The following is a 7,661-nucleotide window of genomic DNA, read 5'->3' as shown; positions in this document are numbered from 1 at the left end:
TCATTTCCAGCTTTAAATGAGCAGGTAACAGCAAGGTAAGAAGAGAAATGTTGTCCTGAGGGATTTAGTGGTTGTCGAGAAGCACCTGCAGCCTCTGATCCTGTTCAGCTTCCCACTTCCCACGGTTTGGTGCCAGGCTCTGTGACAAGGGCAGCTCGAGCACCCCCCTTCCAGCCCACCTCCCTGCCCCATGGCAGCTCAGCTCTGCAGGTGGAAAAGCCAGCAGCAGGTCCAGCTGTCGGCAGCAGTCCTGGTCTACCTCGTCCTTCCACCTCCTTCAAACTCTACTGCTAGTGACTGCTTGCATTGAGAGCAAAGGCATTTTCTGCAAAGGTACTTGGAGCCAGCCCCGCTGAAACAGTCAAAAATGCAAACAATTAAAATGTTGAAAAAATTCACTATAAGTGCGCATGGTCTAACTGTGATAGGATGGGGGGGAAAGATAATGTTAATTTAGTTCAAATCTCTGGAGCTAAGCAAGTGGGATCGGTGGCGACCTCAAGCGCCAGCATCTCTGTGTGACTCCCAAGTGCTCATATCAGTAGGACTGTGGATCTGCCTGTTCAGGAGAGATGTCATGAGGTTTGAGGCTGAATCTACATGCACAGACTCCTGAAGTTCAGGTGGTGGCTGGATGAAAGTACTTGCCACTCTACCCTGGTGTATCTTTTTTTTTTTCTTTCCCCTGAGACTTTTTTTGTTGTTTTCGGAACGCTGAGAGGGCATTTGGGAGATGTGGGGGTTTTTTTGCCTTATGACTGCAGACAGAATATTTTGCAGACAGAATATTTTGCAGGCAGCGCTTGTTGCAGGTTATAGATGGGAGGATAGATGTTATCACATTGCAGTAAGGATTATGGATGGCCGTTTCTCTTCTGCGAAAAACCCCAGAACAAGAATGCGTTATGACTCTTTACTGACCATGAATAAAGCTATCAGCTATTGGTTTACTTAAGCGATATGACAGCTGCAAAGCAGGTGGAACAGAGATCTTGGAAAAAATAACCTTCAACGACCTCAGAAGCTCTACTTTATAGCATTGGCTTTCATTTGGTGGAGCAGACTTGTTCCCAGCTCAGGCTGCCTTGCTGTGAAAATATCCCCTCTGTGCCTTCCCCCTCATATTTGGTAGTAGCCAGGCATTGATGCTAAAAACTTGCTTGGGTTTGACGCAAGTGAGAAAGAAGGGTTTTAGTCCAGAAAGGCTGGTGAGGGGTTGAAAAGAACAGGGGATGTGAGGGGTGTGGGACTTCTCTGGCTCTGCGCTGCTCGGCCCGTAAAAGTGGTGCTCAGGGACACTGTCAGCTGTGGCCCAGAGCCTGTGCAGGTGGAACCTCAAAAATATTTAGTTTTTACTTTCTAAAGCAGTTTAAATCCACAATGGCATGCCTTATGGCACTGGAAAATGTTGAAGCATTTGGAGGGAAGGGAAATGTTTTCCTCGTCACACCTCGCCGTGTGAAACGGCATTTCCTGTGGGGAGTTTGCATATCCGGACCGTTCACCGAGAACCAGCAGAGGTTTGTGCCACCTAAACATAATGTGGCCAGAGACTCTGAGCTGGCTGTTCACATGGGCACAGACACAGGGGCTTTTTTTGGCATGCTTTCCCTGCCCTGCATCATATGGTACGTGAGCAACCCTGGTGTTCTGAGGTGTCGTGCTGACCGTGGGTCACCACCCACAGTCAATCCGTGGCAGCGGCGGCAAGGGGCACCCTCTTACTCAGCCATGTGAGGCGTAAAGTGATGCATGTCCAGCTATCCTGTCAGGATATTTATGAAACAGCAATGGTGTAACTTCACATAACGCTATTTCCAACATACGAGGGAAGTCCTTTCATTGCCCGATGTGTGGCATCGTGCCGGGTCTCCATGTCTGTGCTGGTTATCAAGATGCTGTAAAACTTGACAATAGCTGTGTGCATTTGCCCTGATCAGATGGATTTGATGCTGTTTTCTCATGGTATATAAAAGGAACTAAAGCAATTCCTTTTGCAGCTGGTGATGGTGGTTTGTTAGTAGTGTTGCTGGCAGGGAGAGGGTGAAGCTGCGCACCCCCAGGCTCGGTGCCCCAGGGAGACCCCACTGGCCTGCCTGCACCGTCTTTTGGGAGCAGGTGCTGAGCCACAGGGGAAAATGTGCATGTCAGTGGGTGGGTTTGTACAACGTGTGCCCTCTACCTAGCAAACGTGGGGCAAGAAGGTTTCCTTGGTGGTGTGAAGTGCTTCTCTTAGGTGCTGCCTGCGTCCATCTATAAGGCAGTTGTTTTGTCCTGTGTTGCAAGGGGCTGTGGCGGGGTTTGTGCACATGCTACTTTCTCTCTGAAATATTCTGCTTAAACTAACAACCATCCAGCTGGGAGCACAACTGGATACTGCGATGACTTGGGAGTTTTCCTTCTGCTGTGGGTTGTGTGGCAGAGCTACCAAGGGGGTTTTGCTGTTGGCCTGATGATTCCTAGGGAAAAAAGTGACTGCTGTAACTGGCTGACCTGACTCTTGCACAAAACTGGCTCCATAACCTCATTTATCTCCAATTCACCCCAAATGTCTGTTAAATAGTTTATTCTGGTGCTTCAGAAAGGAGATTTGAGGGCAGAGGGTTTGGCTCTTTTGCATTTATCAGATCCTAGAGGAAGGAAGCGTTCAAGCTGCCTTGAGGTTCTTCCAAAAATATTGGTCCTCATGGAAAGTACCAGAAGTACCAGTTCCAACACCATGAGCAACTAAACGCAGACAGTGCTGAGGTTTGCACTGCTGATCCCCCTTTTGTGAAAGCAAGGCTTCTTTGGCAGGAGGGTGAGCCTCTCCACTGGAGCCTGTGGAGGAGGCTTCCGTGATGACACAGCAGGATCCCTGAGATCTGGACTGGCCACAGCCTCCTTCAGCACTTCAATGATTTCATCACGTGCTGGCTTTGCATTTCAGGTGAACTACTGAAAATTGAGCAGTCAATGGGTCATCAGGAGCTGTGTGTAAACTTTTATACCTGTTCCATCTGTTCTATCTGATTTTTGAGTCTTACTTTTCCCCATCTTCTGTTAAGAATCACTGTTGAAGGTTTCAGCTTGGTGGCTGTGGTGCAATTCACACCTGTGACTTTATAAAGGCAAAGAGGCTTACTGAGGCCGAGCAATTTTTCTACCCTATTTTTAGGCACCTGGATTAGCTGGAGTATATTTTCATTTTGTTGAAGTCTGCTTTTTCTGAGCCTTTAACTGTCCTGCAGAACAGCAATTTGCAAGCCTGCTAATACCAACAGTCTCCTAATAAAAATGCAGCCACCTGTGAGGCAGAAGCTGATGGTGCCAGCCAGGTTAGCTGGTGACACAGGGGGAGAGATGTGAAGATGGAGCCTGTGTCTAGGTAAAGCAGCATTTACCTCTGCATGCCTGGGTGACTGCCTGCTTCTCTTCTCCTTTAGAGGATACCCAGGAAGGGCAGGGATTTCCCACCCTCTGGGCAGAACATCCCCTACCCTCCTGCATCCTTGCAGGGTTTCTGGGAGGTGATGCACCCCCCCAAAAGCTGGGTATGGACCTGGACAGCCCAGTGGGGTGACCTGGAGGTTCCTCTGTGTGTCCGCAGCTATAAGTGGAGACCTCTCCTCCCTGCTGAAATGTATTATGTATTATATTGTAGAGCTGAGCAAATCTGTGTGAAGCTGACCTGGTCTCAGAGCCGTGCTCTGTGTTGGCATGATGCTGGTATCCAATGGTTGCACTGGTAATCATACAATACTTTGGATGCCTGCTGGGGGCTGTTGTGTAGTGGTGAGCCTGATGAAAGCTAGCCAGTCACGCTGAAAAGCAAGAGTTGTGTGAATAAGCTATTTCTCTTGCTTTTGCAAAGGTCACTATCCGCCTGAACGTGCAGTCTTCCTCCTCACCGTGCTATCCACACGGCACCGCTGGCATCTGCTTTAGTGGCTGGACCAGGTGAGGAAGGGGTTTATTGACCCTCTGCAGGGGCTGAGGCTGCTGACCTCTGTGCTTTTTGGATTTGGAGGGTTTCTGGTTTCCATCTCTGCTGATCACCCTGGCTGAGCTTTCATTACACTTGTGTCTCCAGCCTGGCAGTGATCACATGCAGTAAGAAGATATTTTTAACCCTGAGACCTGAAGCTGAGTCAATGGCCTGCAGAGAGGCCCTTGATGTGTCCAGCTGCTGCAGCTGCTATGCAAATTGGGCCAGACCCTGTTCTGCATGCTTGCACTGACAAAGGCACGAGTGCTGCACATGCATGGCCTCCCTGGTGCGAGAAGGGACGTGGGGCTGGCTGGGAATGCCGCTGCCCGGGGAGGAAGGCAGCCTGGGCTGAGCCCTCCTGTTCCTCAGGGTCCCTGGCAAGCGGCTGCCTGGATGGATCCTGCTTCTCACCTGCAGGAAGGATTGACATAGGGCAAAACAGGTGCCGGAGTAGTGGCAACCAGACCGTGGCTGTTTTGCACATATGGGGCGACTCCTCTGTCACACTGGTGGAGTTTGTCTCATTTCTTTAGGTGGCAAAGGTCAGGGAAGAAAGGGCATCTCCTGAGGCACCTGAGACTTATGTCTGGCCGAGGGCCTTGTGCCGGGCTGCAAAAGGAACTACTCCTTTAGCATGTGTCAGTCGGGCATCAGCTGCGATGGATGCCATGGTCACAAAATAAAGGCTCCCTTGCAAAACCCCAGGCTGGGCGAAAGCATCCTGTATTCATATTCTTGCCTACCCCACAGCGCCTCTGTACAGACCTTTGTCTTTGCGGAGCGTGGCTGGTGCGCTGGTGCCAGAGCCTGGAGTGGTGGCTGCTGAGGGTTTCTGTGTCCATGGAGGAAAACAATTGGAGGCTTAATTCTTATTCATATTTTTTCCCCTAAAATATTTGTGTGTCTTCTGCTAATGTGATAACCCACCTCTAGCATGTTGTTGTCAGCTAAATAGGTTGATATTTCTATTTATAGTGTAAATTATTTAAAAAAAATGATTGGCCAAGCTTGGATTTTTAGATATTACCATTGTGAATAAAAGAATAGGCACTGCAAGAGTCTTCAGTGAGGATGAACCCCATTTATAAGGGTTCATTATAGATAAAGCTTTATCCAACTTGCTTCAAATCTGACTGAAAAATCTGCTTGCATCCTAACTTACAAGGACAAATGTCAGCTACTGAGTATTACAAGGGCTCTGGGATAGAGTTATAAAGAATTTATAGGGTTGCAGTTTTCACAGGAAAGGTTAATGTCTTTATTATTAAAAATCACTTGCAGGACTTTCTGTGCAGTCTAGCAGTTAAATACAGCCTCGCTAGGCTTGCCGCTGCACTCCCAGGCTAAAGTAGCCTCTAATTTCTGAAGCTTTTGCTGGTCCTTGTTACTCAGGCAACTGCTTTGACGAGGATGCTGTTGCTTCCTGCACCCCACCTTTGCTTTTGCTGGCACAGCGCGGGAGCAGACAATGCCTCGGCAGAGCGGCTGGTTTCACAGCGTCAGCTCCCGGCACGGCTGCGCCAAGGGCTCGCTTCAACAAAAAGTGCCTCGTCAGTGGCGGGGTGAAGGACCGTGCACGCTGCAGGGCCCTTTGCATGTCTCTTCTGCTTTATGGTCCAGTGCAAACCGCCCCCCCCCCCCCCCCCCCCCCCAAAAAAAAAAAAAGGGAGCATCAAGCAAAATAGATGGTGTGTTGCCTTTTACTATTTCACTGCTATGCAAACCATGACAGCGCAGTAGGAAAATGTTGGTCTAAAATAAAGCAGAGTAAACTGTTAGGGCAGGTGAATCTGCAGGGTGGGAGGTCTGAAACACCTGGGACTGGGGGCTGCCAGCTTGTGTCTGTGCTGATCTCCTGCCTTTGGGTCAGCCCTTGGCTGCTCCATGGGGCTTATCAATAAGGCTGTTAAAAATGATGCCTTTTATTGCAGCGAATCCAACCTGATGGCTAAGGCAGGCATCATTCACATGTACTTCCATTTCATGTTCTCCTTTGAGCTCAGCTGCTTGTTTTTCCTGGGCCTTGATCTAACTTCATTAAATATTCAACTCTCTCTCTTCCTTCTAAATGCTTCACTTTTTATTTTAGTGATCTGTGTAGGGTCAAGCTGCTCGCTCGTGAATAATCTGTGGAGCTAACACTGAGATTTTAAAAATCTCTCATAAAATATTCATGGCTATTTGACATCTGCATTGTTTGTAGAGTTCACACACAGGGTTTCATCTGAGAAGTCTGACTTGTTTCGCTTTTCTTTCTGTGTGCGAGTCCTGATGTTGCAACTTTTCTGACTGTGTAACTCTAAGATGCGAAATTAGTCTGCAAAAGCCAATGTTTGAGTTAAAAATGTTTTCCGTAAAAAGTGTGCGGTATTCCCCCAAGCAGCAATGCGTCTGTGATCAACTCTTCTGGCAAACCTGTTTGCTACAGGATCTGTAAAGTGAGTGCAAAAAGGGAAGAAAGGCAGGCAAAGCATATCTGAGATTTTTTTTTCATGCATCAGTAAGAATTGTTTTATATAGTAGCCTAGCTTTAAATTCACTACAGTTTATTTAAATAAAGTGGTATGCAAAGTAATGATAGATATTTTAATGAGTAGCTCTATCACAAAGATGTTTTTTGAAATGGTGAGAAGAAATTAGAAACCTTTGGTTTTTTGGAAATGAAATATAAATTACTGTAAGTGTAATGGACTGTCATCCTGCAGTCTATTTCAGTCAGGTGGGTGCCCCAGTTAGTCTCTAGTTCCGGGGAACCCAAAATTGCAAAATGACACGAAACGCATATGAAAAATGCATCCTCTCAGAGATGCTATGAAGTATGACAGTATGCACGGGTCAGGCAGTGCCCGTCGGCTGCACAGTTAACAACTTTTCTGTCTTTGATGGGAAAATGGTACCGTTCACTTATGTTTTTAATCCCTATTTCACATTTTTCTGACGGTGCGCTGGAGTCGACCCAATGTTGCTTTGTGTACATTTTCATCTGGAAAATGTATTGCGCCTCTGCATCCTGTTCCATACTCATGCCAGTATTTTTAACACATGACTAAGGGTTGGGTATTTGCAGAGGAGTTCCCAGCAGAAGCCAGGTTGTTACCGCATGTCCTGGAAAATATCTGTGCCAAGTCCTTTGGTGTGGGCACTCATCGAGACAACACTCCCCGGTTGCTCATTTTAAACATAGACACTGTCTGTAATGGAAGGACCAGAAATGTGGCACCTTTTCACCAGAGCTGCACAGAGTATGGTCGGTGCCACAGGCAGGGGCACAAGCCATCCTCTAATGGACGGGCTTTCCAAAATTGGGGCTGGTGAAGGATGTCAATGCTGTATGTTTTCTTTCCTTGTTGTATCTTAAAGTCTTTCTCCTTGCAGTCCTGAGGCAGCTCCCCTAGCCTGGGCTTCTGCGTCCATGTGCCACCGACCTTGTGTTGGGCTGTGGTTCAGCGCATGGTCTCCGAAGACCACGTTGTGTTTGAGGTAAGTTAAGTGACTTTGTTAACTGGTAGGACTGAAGATAGGAAGCACTTGGTTTTATTCTCTACCAGAGCCTCTGTCTTGGTGCTCTTATTTGACGGGATGGACAGAGGGAGGTGACACTGCTTACCTCTCAGGGATGCAGCGAGACTAAACCCCGTGTCCGTAATCCTCTTAAGGTCAGGTGAGTAAATATGTATCTAATGCTGGCACT

Source organism: Phalacrocorax aristotelis, chromosome 2 (genome assembly GCF_949628215.1).
Source record: "Phalacrocorax aristotelis chromosome 2, bGulAri2.1, whole genome shotgun sequence".
NCBI lineage: Eukaryota > Metazoa > Chordata > Aves > Suliformes > Phalacrocoracidae > Phalacrocorax > Phalacrocorax aristotelis.
The sequence above is the reverse complement of the archived record's forward strand: the minus strand, read 5'-3'. Positions refer to the sequence as shown.